This window comes from Ranitomeya variabilis, chromosome 2 (assembly GCF_051348905.1).
Source record: "Ranitomeya variabilis isolate aRanVar5 chromosome 2, aRanVar5.hap1, whole genome shotgun sequence".
Lineage (NCBI taxonomy): Eukaryota > Metazoa > Chordata > Amphibia > Anura > Dendrobatidae > Ranitomeya > Ranitomeya variabilis.
The window spans coordinates 164,855,808-164,878,968 of NC_135233.1; the positions used below are offsets into that span (position 1 = coordinate 164,855,808).

Genomic DNA, 23,161 nt, shown 5'->3' on the forward strand with positions numbered 1-23,161 from the left:
ATGAGCTCAGAATGCTGAACTCTTTTGTCTGGTAATATACCACACACCAAGGTGGAATCTTGACAGACTCAATAATAGTCACAGCTGTTGTCCGGCATTCAGCGGGTCCGGCACTCTCAGTATTTTCAGCCAGCATTCTGCACTACTCGTAACCATGAGCGAGTATACTCGCTGCTCGGGTGGTCTCCAAGTATTTGTGAGTGCTCGGAGATTTAGTTTTTGTTGACACAGCTAGATGATTTGCAGCTGCTAGACAGCTGGAATACATGTGGGGATTCCCTAACAACCAGGCAAACCCCACATGTACTCAGGCTGGCTAGCAGCCGTAAATCATGCAGCTGCAGGGACAAAAACTAAATCTCCGAGCACTCACAAATACTCGGAGACCACCCAAGTATGCTCGGGAAAACCCGAGCAACGAGTATACTCGCTCATCAGTAGTAACCATGTGTCTTAACCCTTATGCCAACTTTGAGTGTGAGAGTGGATACTCATCAGCACTTTTTACTTGTGCCTTCGCCATTACAAATCATTGAGGCCTGTCTGCATTTTGTTGTGAAGTGGTTTTTTAATCATGTATTGGTAGGTATGACCATTTTCAGTGGTGTGATGTGCTTTTGATGTCATTTTAAGTGAATTGCTTCTTCTTGGACGTATAGCAACAGCTATATGCAGCTCCTTCTCTAAAACGGAGAAAGGAATCCAAACGAAACATAAATGTGCTGAATTATACAAATAAATATTATTATTATTATTCATTTTTATAGCGCCATTTATTCCATGGCACTTTACAAGTGAAAAAGGGGCATACATAGACAAGTACAATAAACACGAGCAATACAAGGCACACACAAGTACAGGAGAGAGGACCCTGCCCACGAGGGCTCACAGTCTACAGATATTTTCATATTTGCTGGATTTCTTATCTATTTAATGTATAGACATCAGCAGCCACATATACAATAAAAGACAATCTCACTTGCAGCACTAAAAGAACTTTGCTCTGTGTAAACTTTTAAATAGCATTACAGTAAATCTGTTTCTATACTGTAGTACAAAACAGGCAAGCTTTATTTCATTTAGTTATTATTATTTTTAGGGCACCGTTAACTCCGTTGTGCGGTACGAGAAGGGGTTACATACAAAATACATATATAAATTACAGTGAACAAACCATGACAGACTAGGACAGAGGGGAGAGGGCCTTGCCCTTGTGGGCTTACAGTCTAGAGGATAATGGTGAAGGAGACAGTAGGTTAGGGGGTTTCCGCAGCTCTGGTGGTGATGAGGTAGGTTATTGAAAGCTGTAATCTTTCTTGAAGAGGTGAGGAATGTATATATGTGTGGAGGGGAGAAAGAGGTTTTGGTAGGACTAGAGATTACATGTTGGAAGATATAGGGAGATTAGTTCGGAGATATACGGTGGAGACAGATTATGGTTGGCTTTAAAGATTAATATTAGTAGTCTGAACTTGATACGTTGGGGAATTGGTAGCCCATGAAGTGATCTGAAGAGGGGAGAAGTGGAAGAGTAGAGAGGAGAAAGGTGGATTGGATTAATTGGGAAGCAGAGTTAAGGACGGACTGGTGAGATGAAAGCGTTTTAGCAGGGAGACCACAAAGGAGGATATTACAGTAATTGACGCAGGAGATGATAAGGGTATGCACATTTTAGTAGATTCAGGGATGAGGAAAGGACGGAATCTGGAAATATTGAGTTGGAGGTGGCAGGAGGTGACGAGAGTTTGGATGTGTGGTTTGAAGGACAGGGCCGAGTCGAGAGTTATTCTGAGACAGCGGATTTCCTTTACAAGGGAAAGTGTGATGTCATTTATTGTGATAGATCAGGCAGGGGAGTTATGTAAGATGAAGGAAAGGTGAAGAGATCAGGTTTGTCAACATTGATTTTTAGGAAGCATGATGACAAGAACGAGGACATGGCTGATAGACACTTTGGGATTCTGGACAGCAGAGAGGTGATGTCTGGGCCAGAGAGATAGATCTGAGTGTCATCAGCTTGTCATAGTTATTTCAGCAGGAATACCACAAGTGTGTGTGTGGCCTGCTTCTAGAGAGAGAAATCCTTTTTCTCTTTATTAAAACAACATGATCCACTGTATAGCCGAGATTGTCATTTTCAGCAATGCTGACTGTCATTTGGAAAACCAACAAAAACCACTTAAAAAATTCACACAGTGAGCAAAAAATGTGTGACTTTTGGTCCTTTCACATCAGTTTTGCCTAGCTCTGCTGAAGCGCATCTAGCTCATGACATTCATTAAGGGGTGTGCATCTCATAATGAATCGGGAGCATCCCACTCCAACACGCCATACTGAAAGTGCGCTCTAAGGCCCTGATTCATCAAAACTGGAGATTTTTATATCGGTCTTGATAAATAGGGCCCTTTAGAGTTTGCTTTTTTGTTTATGGGGAAGTATCAAACATTACCAACTTTTCCAGGATATCTGAAAAATAGATGATCACAAACAGTTGGGTTCAATACTTGGATAGTGAAAGCTCATAATTTATCTTCTGTGCTGCCAGTAGAATGAACTGACTTGAAATAATGTCAATCAAGTATTGCAAAACTGGTAAGAGAATGCTTAATAGAATAGTAGAGATGTCAGTGAACCCGATAGGGCATGCATTTCACTCAAGGCAGGAAGATCCCTGGACAAGCAGCAGCTAAAAAAGGTTGCAGCAAAGGCCTAGCAAAGAATCTCAAGAGAGGAAACGCCATTTTTGGTGATGCACATTGGTGCAGACTGAAGGCAGTCATTGACTTCTATGTATTCATGTCTAAGTATTTAAACTAATACTTATATTTATAATGCTCCTGGTTTGCCTAATTACTTTTGAGCCTGTGAAATAGCTGTTTTTCATAAACCGGTAATGCAGTCTTTTTGTTAAACCTCTTAAGTCCACACATACCGTATATTTTATTGATGGGTTTGTTTCAAATCTATTGTAGTGGTACCAGTCTCTGTCCAAATACTGTTAAATCCAACAATGTTTTCTACCGATGATCTATATGTATTACATATATATTGCCCTCATACAGTCATAGTCCCTTTTACTTATTGCAAAAGATATTGGAATAGAAAATGAAGCAGTGAGGAAATAAGATCCACTCTACTCAGCACTGTGCTAAGTTTTGTGGGTTTGGTTTAGCTGGGTGGTTGAATATTATACTTGTTTTCAGTCCCTGCTAAATTTTTGCGGTCAACAGTGAAAGCTAAAGTGTTTGTAAGACTGTAGTATTGATTCATAAAATGCAGCAATAAGTTAATTACTATGCTCCCACCCAAGTTTTCTTACTATAACCGTCTTTATATGCTCTGTATTTAAAAAGGAAAACAAAACATTTTTAACCATGTGTTAAGCACGTATTTTTAATAAGTATAATAGAATGCACAAATGTATGTAAATTGCACATATAGAGCCAGACATTCCAACTATACAGCATCTATCAGATCGCAAAAGCTGCGGGTAAACTTAAAATGTTTAGCACTTTTTCACTTTGTCTTTATTTGAACAATTGTGCTGGGATTTTGTGACACTTAATAATATATATTATAAATATATCAGTGGCTACAATATTTATCCACATCACAATCAGAATACCTTCAATATGGTGTCTCTACCTATAGCTCTATGGTAAGCATGGTATGTATAAAGCAACATCTGCAATCATCGTCACACATATTTCATTGAAATATCAAATATACTGCATTTGGAAAATGACAGCAAAAATGTATTTTCTGATGCCATCATTTCTGGAAACTACATCTTGGGTATAGGCTACGCTAATAGGAGACTGCAATCCTACAGCAAAAAATGGAGTAAATAGTCCCATACAAACGTATAAAAATAGTAACAATAAATTTTATTATAAATACTTAGATAAATACAGACTAACAAAACAAAGTACAGAATGGTGCACATACAGGAAAACACAGGCTGTAGTCACAGAATGGGCAAGAGAAACGGCTCACATAATATAATGCATGCAATATAACTGCACTCATAGAAAGTGCCTAGTGCAGTGTAAAGTGCCTCAGTAATTGCAACTATATCCCCATCTCAAGCAGAGTTCCTATGCAAAATCATGTCATACATGTAACTATAGGGGATATAGAAAACAAAAGTGAACCGCACATCTTACCCGTAAATCTAAGTCAGTCTGTGTCAGTAGCAGCCCCGACGCGCGTTTCACGTTGGGCTTCCTCGGGGGGCTGTAAAAAAGTGTGTGCTGTGGGTTTATTTATATCTAAGAAGCACCTGAGAGTGATCGTCAGCGCCATTGTTGGCGCATGCGCAGTGTCATACATGCACGCTATTGTGCGGCCGCTCCTGCTCTTCCTGTGGTGGGGCGGAAAGAGGGAAATCCCTCATGACGTCAGTAATCCGCCGCATCACATCCTGTAGGCAGGAGGAGACGCACAGCGGGCTCTGCCGCACTGCGCATGCGCGCGCACCGTGATCGCCATTTTAGAAGTGGGAAGATTGCTACTCGTGAGTATAACTTAAAAAATCTTTAAAAGTGAACGAAAAAACACCAAATGTGTGTAATATATATGCGCAGTGAAATCGCAATGTGCTAAAAAAGTACCACCCAAAAAGGGGGGGAGTACACTAATGAGTATAAACTAATGAATATAAATAGTGAAATATACATTGGTGAAAAGATAATACTAAGAACTATACATCAACAATAATGGTGATGTGCATTAGAAACTCACACCCAAATAGGGAATGAGTGCCCCACTCAAGTAAATAGTGTTAAAGCATAGAAAGACAAAACAAAATAAAAAATATATATGAATCAAGATTATTTATACATATACAGATAAAAAGCGCAGATCAATATATTCCCGCCTTCGTTTCAATCATGGGCAGCATAAAGTTTTTAGTCCAATATCCTGCTGAAGGTGCCTCTTGATATCATCACGAACCCCAGATGCTCAGAAGATGAATTATTGAAAAAGTTGTAGCAATGAAGACACAATACTATATAAAAGAATAAAAACACACACAATTAAAATCCAAAACAATCCAGAGGTACAGAACCTGATCCAAAGAAAATTACAAAAACGGTGAAACTCATGACAGCAAGGAGAGGCAAGAATCTGAGAGATATGCTGGTCAAAAGCCACTATACAGCTAAGGCACCGACTATTTTCGGAGCTGGTAAACGGAGGTGGGGATTTTATCCTTGTGGAGACTGCTTAGCATGTCGCAATCACACAAGGGCCATGTCCTTCTTCTCTGCTGACGGCCGTAGAGAATTTAAAATCACAGACTATATTAGCTGTAGCACCACATTTGTGGTGTATATGGCTAAATGCTCATGTGGCCTTTCCTATGTAGGTCTTACCTCAAGAGAGCTGAGGGTCAGGACACGTGAGCATATAAGAGACATTATGGCGGCCGGCGAGGTGGAAGACATGACTACTTTAAAAACTATACCCCGCCATTAGGTTGCACCATGAGTGCAACCCAAAAGATTTAAAAATTATTGACATTGACCATGTGAGATGTGGGATTAGAGGTGGGGACACAAAACGTTTGTTAGCAGAAATGGAATGTCGCTGGATAGCGACTCTGGGCACTATGTCTCCATATGGCCTGAATGAACAACTTAGCTTTTCACCGTTTTTGTAATTTTCTTTGGATCAGGTTCTGTACCTCTGGATTGTTTTGGATTTTAATTGTGTGTGTTTTTATTCTTTTATATAGTATTGTGTCTTCATTGCTACAACTTTTTCAATAATTCATCTTCTGAGCATCTGGGGTTCGTGATGATATCAAGAGGCACCTTCAGCAGGATATTGGACTAAAAACTTTATGCTGCCCATGATTGAAACGAAGGCGGGAATATATTGATCTGCGCTTTTTATCTGTATATGTATAAATAATCTTGATTCATATATATTTTTTATTTTGTTTTGTCTTTCTATGCTTTAACACTATTTACTTGAGTGGGGCACTCATTCCCTATTTGGGTGTGAGTTTCTAATGCACATCACCATTATTGTTGATGTATAGTTCTTAGTATTATCTTTTCACCAATGTATATTTCACTATTTATATTCATTAGTTTATACTCATTAGTGTACTCCCCCCCTTTTTGGGTGGTACTTTTTTAGCACATTGCGATTTCACTGCGCATATATATAACACACATTTGGTGTTTTTTCGTTCACTTTTAAAGATTTTTTAAGTTATACTCACGAGTAGCAATCTTCCCACTTCTAAAATGGCGATCACGGTGCGCGCGCATGCGCAGTGCGGCAGAGCCCGCTGTGCGTCTCCTCCTGCCTACAGGATGTGATGCGGCGGATTACTGACGTCATGAGGGATTTCCCTCTTTCCGCCCCACCACAGGAAGAGCAGGAGCGGCCGCACAATAGCGTGCATGTATGACACTGCGCATGCGCCAACAATGGCGCTGACGATCACTCTCAGGTGCTTCTTAGATATAAATAAACCCACAGCACACACTTTTTTACAGCCCCCCGAGGAAGCCCAACGCGAAACGCGCGTCGGGGCTGCTACTGACACAGACTGACTTAGATTTATGGGTAAGATGTGCGGTTCACTTTTGTTTTCTATATCCCCTATAGTTACATGTATGACATGATTTTGCATAGGAACTCTGCTTGAGATGGGGATATAGTTGCAATTACTGAGGCACTTTACACTGCACTAGGCACTTTCTATGAGTGCAGTTATATTGCATGCATTATATTATGTGAGCCGTTTCTCTTGCCCATTCTGTGACTACAGCCTGTGTTTTCCTGTATGTGCACCATTCTGTACTTTGTTTTGTTAGTCTGTATTTATCTAAGTATTTATAATAAAATTTATTGTTACTATTTTTATACGTTTGTATGGGACTATTTACTCCATTTTTTGCTGTAGGATTGGATTATTGCGGAGTGTCCTTGTGATAGGGAGTTTGTCCAGATGTATAGGATATTATATCCTGGTACTTATTTTTAGGTGATGTATCAGTGGTACTTGTTTTCGCTAATAGGAGACTGGTAGAAAAAAAATCATCTCCTCTAGAATAGTGTCTGTATGAGGTAGTTACAGTAATGTACTAGCAGGTCTGCTGCATGTTTTTCATGCAGAGAGATCATGATTCAAAAATCTTTTCAAGTAATGTCATGCAGACGTCAGCATTTTCTGCACCACTCGTTATATTGACTGTGCAGATATGGTATTAGTCAAAATATGATTTTTTTTTCATTCACATACAGTATATATTGCAATCTTGAAAAGTTTAGCATACAAAGATTATCCTAAGAAAAGGTAGCTCACAAGGGAAATATACGTATCATTGTACAGTGACTTTATACTGTCTGCAGTTAAACAAATCCAAAAAATAAAACTAGATTACCTTAGAGGGAATCGTCACCAGGTTCTTGTTATTTATTTATTTATTATGCTCTGCTTATATAGCGCCATCATATTCCGCAGCGCTTTACATGCATCATCATCGCTGTCCCCAATGAGGCTCACAATCTAGATATATATTTTCACAACATAATGAAGTAGGGACAGAGATCCTTATCCTACCAAAATATTCCTTAGTTTACGGGGTGCAGCAGTTGTGATAAAATCACAGATTTCTCTGGTGCAGATCTAGCAGAGCTCATGGTGCTGAGCCCTGTGTAACCTCGCCCACATCACTGACTGGCAGCTTTCTGTGTACATCGTGTATCGACAGAAAGCTGGCAGTGATGGGGTAGCGGTTGGACTATGAGGTGTTTCCGTGCGCCGCACACCTCAAATCGCCGCATGCGGACACATCCGCATACAACGCATGTCCCAGCGTACCCAATGTTAAAGATAGGTACGCAGGGAAACGCTGGACGCAGCCGGCAGTAGGCGGAACCTTCACAGAGGAAGCAAAGAGCAAGTACGCTGCCATCCGCAGCACACAGGAATGCAAGTGTGAAACCAGCCTAACCTCTGGGCTTGATGTCAACTGATAATACAAAGGTGACATCAACCCCCACAACTATCACCCCACTTGCCACCGCACCAGGGCAAGTGGGAGGAGCGAGTAGAGGTGCCAATATTGGTGCATCTTATGGAAGTGCCTTTTCTGGGGCAGCTGAGAGTTGATATTTTTAGTCTGGGAGGGGGGCTATTATCAATGGCCCCTTCCTAGGCTATTCGTATCAGTCCGCAGTTGTCTTCCTAGCTTTCGCTGGTTATTAATTATGGGGGGACACTACATCATTTCTTTTTAGGGTTCCCCATTTTAACAACCAGTAAAGTCTATGTATACAGCTGTGAGCAGATATTAATAGCCTGGGAAGCTCCATGGGTATTACGCCATTCCCATTCTACAAACATCTGCACTCAGCTGTCCGCTTTCCCTTTGCTAGTTAATAAAATTTAGGATGATCTCACGCCATTTTTTTCCAAAAGGAATTTATTTAATAAAAAAACAAACATACAGTAACATATACAGTAAGCTACACACACAAAGCACTGATTATACATCTCAGTCACATATTTACATATGTCTTTTTGTATCTATCTGAATATCTATCTAATCTCTCTCTCTCTATGTAATCTTGAACAATACTACATTCTCTCATGTTAAAATCGCATTGCAATGGGCTCACATTTGCATGTAAATCGATTGCTAGGTGTTAAAAATCGGATTGTACTCGCTTGAAAATTGCATGACACTCGTCTGACTTTTTTGGACTACCATTTTTTTTCACATTGATGGGTATGAGCCCTTATGGCGAGTTCTGTTTCTTTGTACTGCAGCTCTTCATTATGTCAATTCCTAATGAGTTAGATCCCATTCTCTCTTTTATATGACATTCAGGATTGGGGGGGATGTGATGTACAACACTTTAGGCTACATTCAAACCTGCGTTTTGACATTGTTTGTTCCGTTGCCAAACTGATGCAAGCGGGGTCCATCTGGGTTCCATTATGTGTCAGTTCTACATGATGCCCCCTTTATTCCAGATACATAACAGAACCTAGATGAATTACAGGATACTTTCTGTAACAGTGGCTACCTTCCATCATCAGGTAAAGCCTAATTCTAAGCGCATGTCATAGCAGGTACTATTACAAGCAGGTACAATGTGGAGGATGCAGTCAGCTTTGTAAGTGGCGCCAAAACAGGTCCCATGACAGCAACAGGTTGTCACGTAACCCCATCTGCGGCTTCCCACCGGCATCACTTCAGCTTTATTTGAATTTCAGAATTAATCTTTAAAAAGAAACAGGAAGTTTCACTAAGTGACAAAAAACTCTGTGATCACCCTCCATCCACCGCACACACACTTCCTCTTTACAGTTTTTTTTTCTCTGTGTGAAACAGCAATTTTTAATGAACTCTGCAGGAAAGATACAATGTATGATTTCTGCTTGATTACTACCTGCCCATGCAAACTAATAGTCTGAATAAAAAAATGGGTTTGAAAAATTCTGGAAAGGTGTAGTTAAAAAAAAAATGACAGTAAAATGAATAATATAATTTTTCTATTATAAAATATGAATGTATAATTTAATGGGGAGTTCACTACACACTGGCTGGTTACACCATAATGATGCATGAAGGTTAATATTGTTACATAACAGTGTATTGTGTTTATTTAGTGGCCAGAAAGCAGCAAGAACAAGAGGAAGAAAGATAAAGCCAATATCTGCATCATCAGGTGCTATGGTACTACAACTCCCAGAATATACTACAGAGAGGTTTTCCAGTGAGGTAGTACTTTCAGCTATATACAGTATTTGTACATATCTGAAAATACTACTGTCATCGAGATATATGCACACACAAATGTGGCTTCCATCAAGCCCTACAATGCATAGATCCACTATTCTAACTACTTGACCTTTCAGTGGAAAACTAAACTTTGCATTTACTATGTGATCTGAGCCTGCTCCATGATCAGTAGAGACAGCAGCGCTGTCACACAGCACAGGGTGCACTTACCTGCACAGGTGATGGGTGTCAGTGTCTGTGCAGGGCAGGCTGCAGGAACCCCAGCGTCATGGAAGCTGCACAGTTCCCTGCACTGTGCTGTCAACACGCACCCAGGAGCTGTCACTCACGCGCGCTCCCACTCACGCCCACTAGGGCGCGCTCCCGAGGCTGCTGGAGTGGCGCGCTTTTGCTCTTGTAGGTGTACAAGCCGCAGTGTGAGGACGTGCAGGCGCCGAGAACATGTCCACAGCCTCACAGATACATGAATGTGCTGCTGCTGGTGTGGTGCACAGAAATAATATCATTCTAATAATCATGAAAAGCTCTAACTCAGTTGCTCAATAGTTTATTGTCTGCCATTACTTAGTTAGGACTCCCGTTCCCTTCCCTGTGCTTGACACCTTAAGCTTCCTTATACCTCATTTTAGCTCTAATATAGCCGCTGTTGCACTGTCTATATCTTTTCATCGTGATTGCTCTGTTCTCTAAGGCCATGTTCACACGCTGCGGTTTTTACCGCGGAACCGCCGCGATTTTGATGCTGCGGGTCCGCAGCAGTTTCCATAGCGTTTACATTAACATGTAAACCCTATGGAAACCGCAAACCGCAGTGCACATGCTGCGGGGAAAACCGCGCAGAAACGCAGCGGTTTACAACCCGCAGCATGTCACTTCTTTGTGCAGAATCGCTGCGATTCTGCACCCATAGGAATGCATTGAACCGCTTACTTCCCGCATGGGGCTGTGCCCACGTTGCGGGAAGTAAGCGGATAATGTGCGGGTGGTACCCGGGGTGGAGGAGAGGAGACTCTCCTCCAGGCCCTGGGAACCATAAAATAGTGTAAAAAAAAGAATTAAAATAAAAAATGAAGCTATACTCACCTCTCAGCGCTGCCCGCGGCGTCCGGTCTCAGTTGCTGTGCCGAACAGGACCTGTGGTGACGTCGCGGTCACATGACCGTGATGACGCCGCGGTCACATGACCGTGACATCACGAAGGTCCTTGTCGGCACAGCCGCTTGCAGCGCCGGGGAGATCGCGACGTCAGAGGGTGAGTATAGCCAATTTTTATTATTTTTTACATTACTATTGATGCTGCATATTGCTGCATATGCAGCATCAATAGTACAGCAGTAATCCCGCAGCGGAAACCGCGGAACAAACCGCGATAAATCTGCAGGGATAACCACAGCGGTTTTGCCCTGCAGATTTTCAATTCCGCTGCGGGATTAACCCGCAGAGGAACCCGCAGCGTGTGAACATGGCCTAAGGGTACGTTCACACAAGACTTTTTTGCTGCTTTTTTTTGCTGCTTTTTTTTGCTGCTTTTTTTAATGCTAATTTTCAGTTGCTTATAGGTGCGTTTTTGGTGCGTTTTTGGTGCGTTTTTTTCATGCTTTTTTTGTGGTATATGGTGAATCAAACATGTTTGATGACTACACCAAAGACACTCAGTTAGTACTCAAGCACGCTCACATAACACGTTATCAGAGCACGTTCACATCACTAGTATTTACCTACTACCTGGTCATTTAATTTGTTAGAAAAGGACATATGTTAAGTTTTTTATTTACTAATCTCCCAGTGGAGCTTAGCATCGCCTTCATCCCAGCGGGGGAACAATTTACGGCAGATTACATGCCATGCATCTGCCTTTTTTTGATGATCACTGTAGTTTGGGCAAGCTAAATCCCAAATTACAGGCATTGTTTCCACCTTGCAAAAATAAATGAAAAAGTAATTACCAAATGCAAGATGAAATGAAGCCAACATTCATGACAAGGAAGATACAGACATACACATGCAGAACACATGAACATGTACATAACAGCACATGAGCATCGCAAAGTGTACCATTGCAAACAATCGGATAGATATATCACAAATTAAAAAAAATATTACCTCCATGATTAGTTGGGAAACATTAATGCCCATCCTCCTATACCAAGACATGGCTAACACCTCACTACCAGAAACTCCCTCACAATAGATCACAATCAGGACACCTCACAATGGCTCGTCACACCTCACAGTGGCTCACAATGGCTCTTCACACCTCACTACCAGGAACTCCCTCACAATAGATCACAATCAGGACACCTCACAATGGCTCTTCACTAGTGTTGAGCGATACCGTCCGATACTTGAAAGTATCGGTATCGGAAAGTATCGGCCGATACCGGCAAAATATCGGATCCAATCCGATACCGATACCCGATACCAATACAAGTCAATGGGACTCATGTATCGGACGGTATTCCTGATGGTTCCCAGGGTCTGAAGGAGAGGAAACTCTCCTTCAGGCCCTGGGAACCATATAAATGTGTAAAAGAAAGAATTAAAATAAAAAATATCGCTATACTCACCTGTCCGACGCAGCCGGGACTTCAGCGAGGGAACCGGCAGCGTTGTTTGTTTAAAATTTGCGCTATTACTTGGTTACGTGAATTCCCGGCTTGTGATTGGTCAGGTCGGCCATGTTGCCGGGACGCGGACCAATCACAGCAAGCCGTGACGAAATTACGTCACGGCTTGCTGTGATTGGTCCGCGTCCCGGCAATATGGCCGCCCTGACCAATCACAAGCCGTGACGTCACGGGAGGCTGGACACGCGCTCATTTTAAAATGGGCGCGTGTCCAGCCTCCCGTGACGTCACGGCTTGTGATTGGTTGCGCCGCGGTCAACCAATCACAAGCCGGGAGGCTGGACGCGCTCATTTTAAAATGGGCGCGTGTCCAGCCTCCCGTGACGTCACGGCTTGTGATTGGTTGCGCCGCGGTCAACCAATCACAAGCCGGGAGGCTGGACGCGCTCATTTTAAAATGGGCGCGTGTCCAGCCTCCCGTGACGTCACGGCTTGTGATTGGTTGCGCCGCGGTCAACCAATCACAAGCCGGGAGGCTGGACGCGCTCATTTTAAAATGGGCGCGTGTCCAGCCTCCCGTGACGTCACGGCTTGTGATTGGTCAGGGCGGCCATATTGCCGGGACGCGGACCAATCACAGCAAGCCGTGACGTAATTTCGTCACGGCTTGCTGTGATTGGTCCGCGTCCCGGCAACGTGGCCGACCTGACCAATCACAAGCCGGGAATTCACGTAACCAAGTAATAGCGCGAATTTTAAACAAACAACGCTGCCGGTTCCCTCGCTGAAGTCCCGGCTGCGTCGGACAGGTGAGTATAGCGATATTTTTTATTTTAATTCTCTCTTTTACACATTTTAACATTAATGTTGTTGCGATACCCGATACCCGATACCACAAGAGTATCGGAATCCCGGTATCGGAATTCCGATACAGCAAGTATCGGCCGATACCCGATACTTGCAGCATCGGAATGCTCAACACTACTCTTCACACCTCACAATGGCTCACAATGGCTCTTCACACCTCACTACCAGAAACTCCCTCACAATACATCACTATCAGGACACCTCACAATGGCTCTTCACACCTCACTAACCACACCCCTAAGCTCTTGGCTGTGAGATCCCTTCCTGCTGGCCACGATTTTCTGCACAAAAAAAGCAGCAAATAATGCTACATGCGTTTTTTCAGCGTTTTTTCAGCGTTTTATTCATCACCCATTCAAGTCAATGGGTGAAAAAACGCTGCAAAAACGCAGCAAAAACGCTGAAAGAAGTGACATGCCCTATGTCCAAAAAAAGCAGCAAAGCAGAAAAAACTGATCAAACAAAAAACCAACGTGTGTGCATGAGATTTCTGAAATCTCATAGGCTTTACTGGTACTGTAAAAAGCAGCTGAAAATTAGCATAAAAAAAGCAGCAAAAAAAAGCAGCAAAAAAGTCCTGTGTGAACGTACCCTTAGGCTAGTTTCACACTAGCGTCGGGAACAACCCGTCGCTGTGCGTCGGGGCCGACGTTCCCGACGCTAGGGTGGTCTCCGCCGCACAACGGGGGCAGTGGATGCATTTTTCCCACGCATCCGCTGCCCCATTGTGAGGTGCGGGGAAGTGCGGGGAGGTGGGGGCGGAGTTCCGGCCGCGCATGCGCGGTCGGAAAAAGTGGACCGTCGGGAGCAAAAAACGTTTTTTTCTCCCGACGGTCCGCTACCACACGCCCAAGCGTCGCAAAACGGACGCGACGTTTGGCAATGCGTCGCAAATGCGTCGCTAATGTTAGTCTATGACGAAAAAACGTATCCAGCAAGAACTTTTGCTGGATGCGTATTTTCGGCAAAACGACGCATTTGCGACGTATTGCAGTTAACGCTAGTGTGAAACTAGCCTTAGGCTACTTTCACACTAGCGTCAGCCCGACGTACGTTGTGAAAATAATGAACAACGGGGGCAGCGGATGCAGTTTTTCAACGCATCCGCTGCCCCATTGTAATGTCCGGGGAGGAGGGGGCGGAGTTCCGGCCGCACATGCGCGGTCGGAAATGGCGGACACGACGCACAAAAAAATGTTACATGTAACGTTTTTTTGTGCCGACGGTCCGCCAAAACACGACGCATCCATCGCACGACAGATGCGACGTGTGGCCATACGTCGCTAATGCAAGCCTACGGAGAAAGAACGCATCCTGCGGGCAACTTTGCAGGATGCATTTTTTCTCCAAAACGACGCATTACGACGGACAGCAAGCGACGCTAGTGTGAAAGTAGCCTTAACCACAATTATATGTAATTTGCTTTATTAGCCTCGTTTAGCATCATCGGGGTGAAATGTAGCTTCATCTGTTTGATCGGCGTATTTACTGTCAGGCCAGGTTCCCGCATTCAGAATTTGGCGCGTTTTTACCTCAGTTTTTGTACAATGCAGGGGCAGACACTGACAGCATGGGGCCCCTGTGCAAGAAATGTTTGTGCCCCCGCCCCTTTTATGGCGACAAAGCTATATACAGCTCTGGCAAAAATTAAGAGACCATCGCATCAAAACCCTGTCATGGGCAGCCCAATCTCCAGACCTGAACTCTATTGAAAACCTCTGGAATATAATCAAGAGGATGATGGATAGTAACAAGCCATGAAACAAAGAACTGCTTAAGGGTATGTGCACACGTTCAGGATTTCTTGCAGAAATTTCCTGACAAAAACCGGACATTTGTGCCAGAAATACACATGCGTTTTTTACTTGTTTTTTGTGCGTTCTTTCGCGTTTTTTTCCGGAGCTTGCCCATGCATTAAGTAGCGGGAAAAACGTGAAAAATCCGCAAAATTAATGAACATGCTGCTTTTTTTTACCACCATGCGTTTTTTTCGCGGAAAAAAACGCATCATGTGCACAAAAATTGCAAAATGCATTCTAAATGATAGGATGCATATGTATGCGTTTTTTATGCGTTTTTATTGCGAAAAACCCTGAACATGTGCACATAGCCTAAATTTTCGTGCCAGAAGCAGTGTAAAGACTGGTGGAAAGCATCCCAAGATGCATGAAAGCTGTGATTAAAAATCATGGTTATTCCACAATATATTGATTTCTGAACTCTTCCGGAGTTAAAACATTAGTATTATTGTTTCTAAATGATTATTAACTTGTTTTCTTTGCATTATTTGAGGTCTGAAAGCAATGCATTTTTTTTTTATCTTGACCATTTCTCCTTTTCTGAAACAAAAAACCCAAAATGTATTGCTTGGAAATACGGAGACATGTTGTCAGAAGTTTATAGAATAAAAGAACAATTTACATTTTACTAAAAAATATACCTATAAAGAGAAAAATCAAACTGAACATTTTGCAGTGGTCTCTTAATTTTTGCCAGAGCTGTATATATATCTTCACACACATACATGTATATATATTACATAGAATTTATTCTATTTTCATCTCCTCCATTCAATATTTGCATGAGCTGGACAAGTGAGTGATTTGCAGCAGTGTGAACAGTGACAGGTGGTGAAATCTTTGCCTGCATTGTAAGCAGAGCTGCTGGGACACTTCTACAGCCTTGACTGTATACTGGCATCGTCATGTGGGGCCATTATACAGTATTGAGAATCATGTGGGCTATTATACCATACTGAGCATCATGTGGGGCCATTATACAGTATGGAGCATCATGTGGGGCCATTATACAGTACTGATCATCATGTGGGGTCATTATACAGTATGGAGCACTGTGGGGCCATTATACAGTATTGAGCATCATGTGGGGCCATTATACAGTATTGAGCATCATGTGTGGCCATTATACAGTATTGAGCATCATGTGTGGCCATTACACAGTATGGGGCACTGTGTGAAAATTATACAGTATTGAGCGTCATGTGTGGACATTATACAGTATGGAGCACTATGTGGCCATTATACAGTATTGAGCATCATGTGTGGCCATTATATAGCATGGAGCACTGTGGGGCCATTATACAGTATGGAGCACTGTGTGGCCATTATACGGTATGGAGTACTGTGTGGCCATTATTGAGCATCATGTGTGGCCATTATACAGTATGGAGCACTGTGTGGCCATTATACAGTATTGCGCATCATGTGTGGCCATTATACAGTATGGAGCACTGTGGGGCCATTATACAGTATGGAGCACTGTGTGGCCATTATACAGTATTGAGCATCATGTGTGGCCATTATACAGTATGGAGCATCATGTGTGGCCATTATACAGTATGGAGCACTGTGTAGCCATTATACAGTATGGAGCATCATGTGTGGCCATTATACAGTATTGAGCATCATGTGTGGCCATTATACAGTATGGGGCACTGTGTGGCCATTATACAGTTTTGAGCATCATGTGTGGCCATTATACAGTATGGAGCATCATGTGTGGCCATTATACAGTATGGAGCACTGTGTGGCCATCATACAGTATTGAGCAACATGTGTGGCCATTATACAGTATGGAGCACTGTGTGGCCATTATACAGTACGCAGCATCATGTGTGGCCATTATACAGTATTCAGCATCATGTGTGGCCTTTATACAGTATGGAGCACTGTGTGGCAATTATAAAGTATTGAGCATCATCTGTGGCCATTATACAGTATGGAGCACTGTGTGGCCATTATACAGTATTGAGCATCATGTGTGGCCATTATACAGTATGGAGCATCATGTGTGGCCATTATACAGTATGGAGCACTGTGTGGCCATCATACAGTATTGAGCAACATGTGTGGCCATTATACAGTATGAGGCACTGTGTGGCCATTATACAGTATGCAGCATCATGTGTGGCCATTATACAGTATTCAGCATGTGTGGCCTTTATACAGTATGGAGCACTGTGGGGCCATTATACAGTTTTGAGCATCATGTGTGGCCATTATACAGTATGGAGCATCATGTGTGGCCATTATACAGTGTGGAGCACTGTGTGGCCATCATACAGTATTGAGCAACATGTGTGGCCATTATACAGTATGGAGCACTGTGTGGCCATTATACAGTACGCAGCATCATGTGTGGCCATTATACAGTATTCAGCATCATGTGTGGCCTTTATACAGTATGGAGCACTGTATGGCAATTATACAGTATTGAGCATCATGTGTGGCCATTATACGGTATGGAGCACTTTGTGGCCATTATACAGTATAGAGCATCATGTGTGGCCATTATACAGTATGGAGCATCATGTGTGGCCATTATACAGTATGGAGCACTGTGTGGCCATCATACAGTATTGAGCAACATGTGTGGCCATTCTACAGTATGGAGCACTGTGTGGCCATTACACAGTATGCAGCATCATGTGTGGCCATTATACAGTATTCAGCATCATGTGTGGCCTTTATACAGTATGGAGCACGGTGTGGCAATTATACAGTATTGAGCATCATGTGTGGCCATTCTACAGTACTGAGCATCATGTGTGGCCATTATACAGTACGCAGCATCATGTGTGGCCATTATACAGTATGGAGCACTGTGTGGCCATTATACAGTACGCAGCATCATGTGTGGCCATTATACAGTATTGAGCATCATGTGTGCCCATTATACAGTATGGAGCACTGTGTGGCCATTATACAGTACGCAGCATCATGTTTGGCCATTATACAGTATCGCGCACTGTGTGGCCATTATACAGTATTGAGCATAATGTGTGGCTATTATACAGTATGGAGCACTGTGTGGCCATTATACAGTATTGAGCATCATGTGCGGCCAATATACAGTATGGAGCACTGCGTTGCTATTATACAGTATGGAGCATCATTTGGGGCCATTATACAGTATGGAGCACTGTGTGGCCAATATACAGTACGCAGCATCATGTGTGGCCATTATACAGTATGGAACACTGTGTGGCCATTATACAGTATGGAGCACTGTGGGGCCATTATACAGTATGGAGCACTGTGTGGCCATATTTTTTTCGGTTTATAATTATTGTTTATAAAACAGTGTGATCAGCAGTGATAAATGGGTGTGGTTGGGGAGTGTATATGGATGTGACTAGTTATGAAATGGGTGTGGTCAGGGGTGTGGCCTAAAAATTTATGTCACCTGCAGGGGCGGCGCTGTTATGGACTGGTAATTTAGGAGCGACATGCGACTAGCTCTGGGCAGGTGGTAACTATACAGACCGCAGTTCCTGATCTTAACACAGACACTAGCAGTAGCCGTGGAATGTTCCTGTCACTCCCTGGACATCTCGTCACAGCCGGAGAACTAGCTACCCCTAAAGGTAGAAAACGGAAAGCTATCTTGCTTCAGAGAAAATCCGCAAAGGACAGGACAGCCCCCCACAAATATTGGCTGTGAGAGGAGAAGGAAATGACATACATAGTATGAAACAAGATTTTAGCAAAGGAGGCCAATTCTAGCTAGATAGACAGTAAGGAAAGAAACACTGTGGGGTCAGTAATAAAAACTAGAAAAAGTCCACCGCAGAGATATGCAAAAATCTCCACACCTGACTAAAGGTGTGGAGGGCAAAATCTGCAGCCCAGAGCTTCCAGCTTAGCTAAATAGATCCATACTGATAAGCTGGACAAATGAGCAAAACATAGAATGTGCTGAACAATAAGTCCACAACAAGTGGACTGCAAAAGGACAAGCAAGGACTTATCTTTGCTGAACGAGTCAGAGTGTCAGGGAAATCCAAGAGCCGTGCCTCCAGGCAGGAACAATTGGCAACTGGCATTGATTGAGGGATAAAGCCAGACTAATATAGCCGAGCAGAAAGAAGATCAATGGACGCAGCTGCTGATACTAAATCCAAGAAGCAGCTATACCACACAAAAGTGCTACTTACAACCACCGGAGGGAGCCCAAGAGCGGAATTCACAACAGTACCCCCCCCTTGAGGAGGGGTCACCGAACCCTCACCAGAGCCCCCAGGCTGATCAGGACGAGCCAAGTGAAAAGCACGAACCAAATCGGCGGCATGGACATCGGAGGCAACCACCCAAGAATTATCCTCCTGGCTATAACCCTTCCACTTGACAAGATACTGAAGCCTCCGCCTTGAAAAACGAGAATCCAAAATTTTTTCAACCACATATTCCAACTCCCCCTCAACCAACACCGGGGCAGGAGGATCCACAGAGGGAACCACAGGTACCACATATCTCCACAACAACGATCTATGGAAAACATTGTGGATGGCAAAAGAGGCTGGAAGGGCCAAACGAAAAGACACTGGATTGATAATCTCAGAAATCTTATAGGGACCAATAAACCGAGGCTTGAACTTAGGGGAAGAAACCTTCATAGGAACATGACGAGAAGATAACCAGACTAAATCCCCCACACGAAGCCGAGGACCAACACACCGACGGCGGTTAGCAAAACGCTGAGCCTTTTCCTGAGACAACGTCAAATTGTCTACCACATGAGTCCAAATCTGCTGTAACCTGTCCATCACGGAATCAACACCAGGACAATCAGAAGGCTCAACCTGCCCCGAAGAAAAACGAGGATGAAAACCAAAATTACAAAAAAAAGGTGAAACCAAAGTAGCCGAACTGGCCCGATTATTAAGGGCAAACTCGGCCAACGGCAAGAAAGCCACCCAATCATCCTGATCAGCAGACACAAAGCATCTCAAATAGGTTTCCAAGGTTTGATTAGTTCGTTTGGCCATTTGTCTGAGGATGGAACGCTGAAGAAAAAGACAAATTAATGCCCATCCTAGCACAAAAGGACCGCCAAAACCTGGAAACAAACTGGGAACCTCTGTCAGACACAATATTCTCCGGAATGCCATGCAAACGAACCACATGCTGAAAAAACAATGGAACCAAATCAGAGGAGGAAGGCAATTTAGGCAAAGGTACCAAATGGACCATCTTAGAGAACCGGTCACAAACCACCCAGATAACAGACATCCTCTGAGGCACAGGAAGATCTGAAATAAAATCCATGGAAATATGCGTCCAGGGCCTCTCAGGGACAGGCAAAGGCAAAAGCAACCCACTAGCGCGGGAACAGCAAGGCTTAGCCCGGGCACAAGTCCCACAGGACTGCACAAAAGAACGCACATCCCGCGACAAGGAAGGCCACCAAAAGGACCTAGCAACCAAATCCCTGGTACCAAAAATCCCAGGATGACCGGCCAACACAGAACAATGGACCTCAGAAATTACCTTACTTGTCCATCTATCAGGAACAAACAGCTTCCCCACAGGACAGCGGTCAGGTTTATTAGCCTGAAATTCCTGAAGCACCCGCCGTAAATCAGGGGAGATAGCAGAAAGAATCACCCCTTCCCTAAGAATGCCAACCGGCTCAAGAACTCCAGGAGAATCAGGCAAAAAACTCCTAGAGAGGGCATCTGCCTTAACATTCTTAGATCCCGGAAGATATGAGACCACAGAATCGAAACGGGAGAAAATCAGGGACCATCGAGCCTGTCTAGGGTTCAGCCGCTTGGCCGACTCGAGGTAAATCAGATTCTTATGATCGGTCAAGACCACAACGCGATGCTTGGCTCCCTCAAGCCAATGTCGCCACTCCTCAAATGCCCACTTCATCGCCAACAACTCCCGATTGCCAACATCATAATTGCGTTCCGCAGGCGAAAACTTTTGGGAAAAGAAGGCACATGGTTTCATCAAGGAACCATCAGAATTCCTCTGTGACAAAACGGCCCCTGCCCCAATCTCAGAAGCGTCAACCTCAACATGAAAAGGAAGAGACACATCAGGCTGACGCAAGACCGGGGCAGAAGTAAATCGGCGCTTAAGCTCCTGAAAGTTCTCCAGAGCCTCAGAGGACCAATTTGCCACATCAGCGCCCTTCTTCATCAAATCGGTCAGGGGCTTAACCACACTAGAGAAGTTGGCAATGAAATGGCGATAAAAATTAGCAAAGCCCAAAAATTTCTGAAGGCTCTTCACAGATGTGGGTTGAACCCAGTCATGAATGGCTTGGACCTTAACAGGATCCATTTCTATAGACGAAGGAGAAAAAATAAACCCCAAAAAAGAGACCTTCTGGACCCCAAATAGGCACTTAGACCCCTTCACAAATAGAGCATTATCACAAAGGATCTGGAATACCATCCTGACCTGCTTCATGTGAGACTCCCAATCATTGGAAAAAATCAAAATATCATCCAAATACACAATCAAGAATTTATCAAGATAATTGCGAAAAATATCATGCATGAAGGACTGAAATACAGAAGGAGCATTAGAAAGCCCGAAAGGCATCACCAGGTATTCAAAGTGGCCTTCGGGCGTATTAAATGCAGTTTTCCATTCGTCACCCTGTTTAATACGAACAAGATTATATGCCCCTCGAAGGTCAATCTTGGTAAACCAACTGGCCCCCCCTTAATCCGAGCAAACAAATCAGAGAGCAAAGGTAAAGGGTATTGGAATTTGACCGTGATCTTATTAAGAAGGCGATAATCAATACAGGGTCTCAAGGAGCCATCCTTCTTGGCAACAAGAAAGAATCCTGCTCCCAATGGTGACGAAGATGGCCAAATATTCCCCTTCTCTAAAGACTCTTTAACATAGCTCCGCATAGCGGCATGCTCTGGCACAGACAGATTGAAGAGTCGGCCCTTAGGGAACTTACAGCCAGGAACCAAGTCGATAGCACAATCACAGTCCCTATGAGGAGGAAGGGAACTGGACTTGGGCTCATCGAATACATCCTGGAAATCTGACAAAAATTCAGGAACATCAGAAGAGGGGGAAGAGGAAATTGACATTAAAGGAACGTCACTATGTACCCCTTGACAACCCCAACTAGTCACAGACATCGATTTCCAATCCAATACTGGATTGTGTACTTGTAACCATGGAAAACCCAGTACAACAACATCATGTAAATTATGCAATACCAGAAAACGACAATCTTCCTGATGTGCGGGAGCCATGCATATAGTCAGCTGAGTCCAATACTGAGGTTTATTCTTGGCCAACGGTGTAGCATCAATACCCCTCAAGGGAATAGGACTCTGCAAAGGCTGCAAAGAAAAGCCACAGCGCCTGGCGAATTCTAAATCCATTAAATTCAGAGCAGCACCTGAATCCACAAATGCCATGACAGAAAAAGATGACAACTAGCAAATCAGGGTCACAGACAGGAGAAACTTAGGCTGTACAGTACTAATGGTAACAGATCTAGCGACCCTCTTAATACGCTTAGGGCAATCAGAAATAGTATGAGCAGAGTCACCACAGTAAAAACACAGCCCATTCTGACGTCTGTATCCCCTCTGTTCCGCTCTAGTCAGAATCCTATCACATTGCATAGGCTCAGGACTCTGTTCAGAGGACGCTGCCATATGGTGCACCACTTTGCGCTCGCGCAGGCGCCGATCAATCTGAATGGCTAGGGACATAGATTCGCTCAAACCAACAGGCGTGGGGAACCCCACCATAACATCTTTAAGGGCTTCTGAAAGACCCTTTCTGAAAATTGCTGCCAGAGCATCCTCATTCCATTTAGTGAGCACAGACCATTTTCTAAATTTCTGGCAGTACAATTCTGCCGCTTCCTGACCCTGACACAGGGCCAAAAGTGTTTTCTCAGCATGCTCTACAGAGTTAGGTTCGTCATACAATAATCCGAGCGATTGAAAAAATGCATCTACATTAAGCAATGCCGGATCCCCTGACTCAAGGGAGAATGCCCAGTCCTGAGGGTCACCACGCAGCAGAGAAATAACTATTTTAACTTGCTGAGTGGGGTCACCAGAGGAACGGGGTTTCAGAGCAAAAAACAATTTGCAGTTATTCTTAAAGTTCAAAAACTTAGATCTATCCCCGTAAAACAAATCTGGAGTAGGAA

At 43.6% G+C, this 23,161-nt stretch overlaps 2 long non-coding RNA genes across 10 annotated transcripts in view; both read right to left on the minus strand.

Moving 5' to 3' along the window:
* The window catches only part of LOC143804741 (uncharacterized), a 1,170,763-nt gene extending 1,160,651 nt beyond the window's left edge, over positions 1-10,112 (minus strand). For all 9 annotated transcript variants that reach the window (XR_013221088.1, XR_013221086.1, XR_013221089.1 and 6 more), the window contains exon 1: positions 9,987-10,112. This is a non-coding gene — a long non-coding RNA (uncharacterized LOC143804741). The remainder of the gene's footprint in view (positions 1-9,986) is intronic.
* Positions 10,113-11,557: 1,445 nt separating this feature from the next.
* Positions 11,558-13,522, minus strand: LOC143809196 (uncharacterized). The gene is made up of 3 exons (XR_013222140.1): positions 13,338-13,522; positions 11,880-12,077; positions 11,558-11,693 (listed from the first exon to the last, which is right to left on the minus strand). It is a non-coding gene; the product is annotated as an uncharacterized LOC143809196 (long non-coding RNA).
* Positions 13,523-23,161: the final 9,639 nt, after the last annotated feature.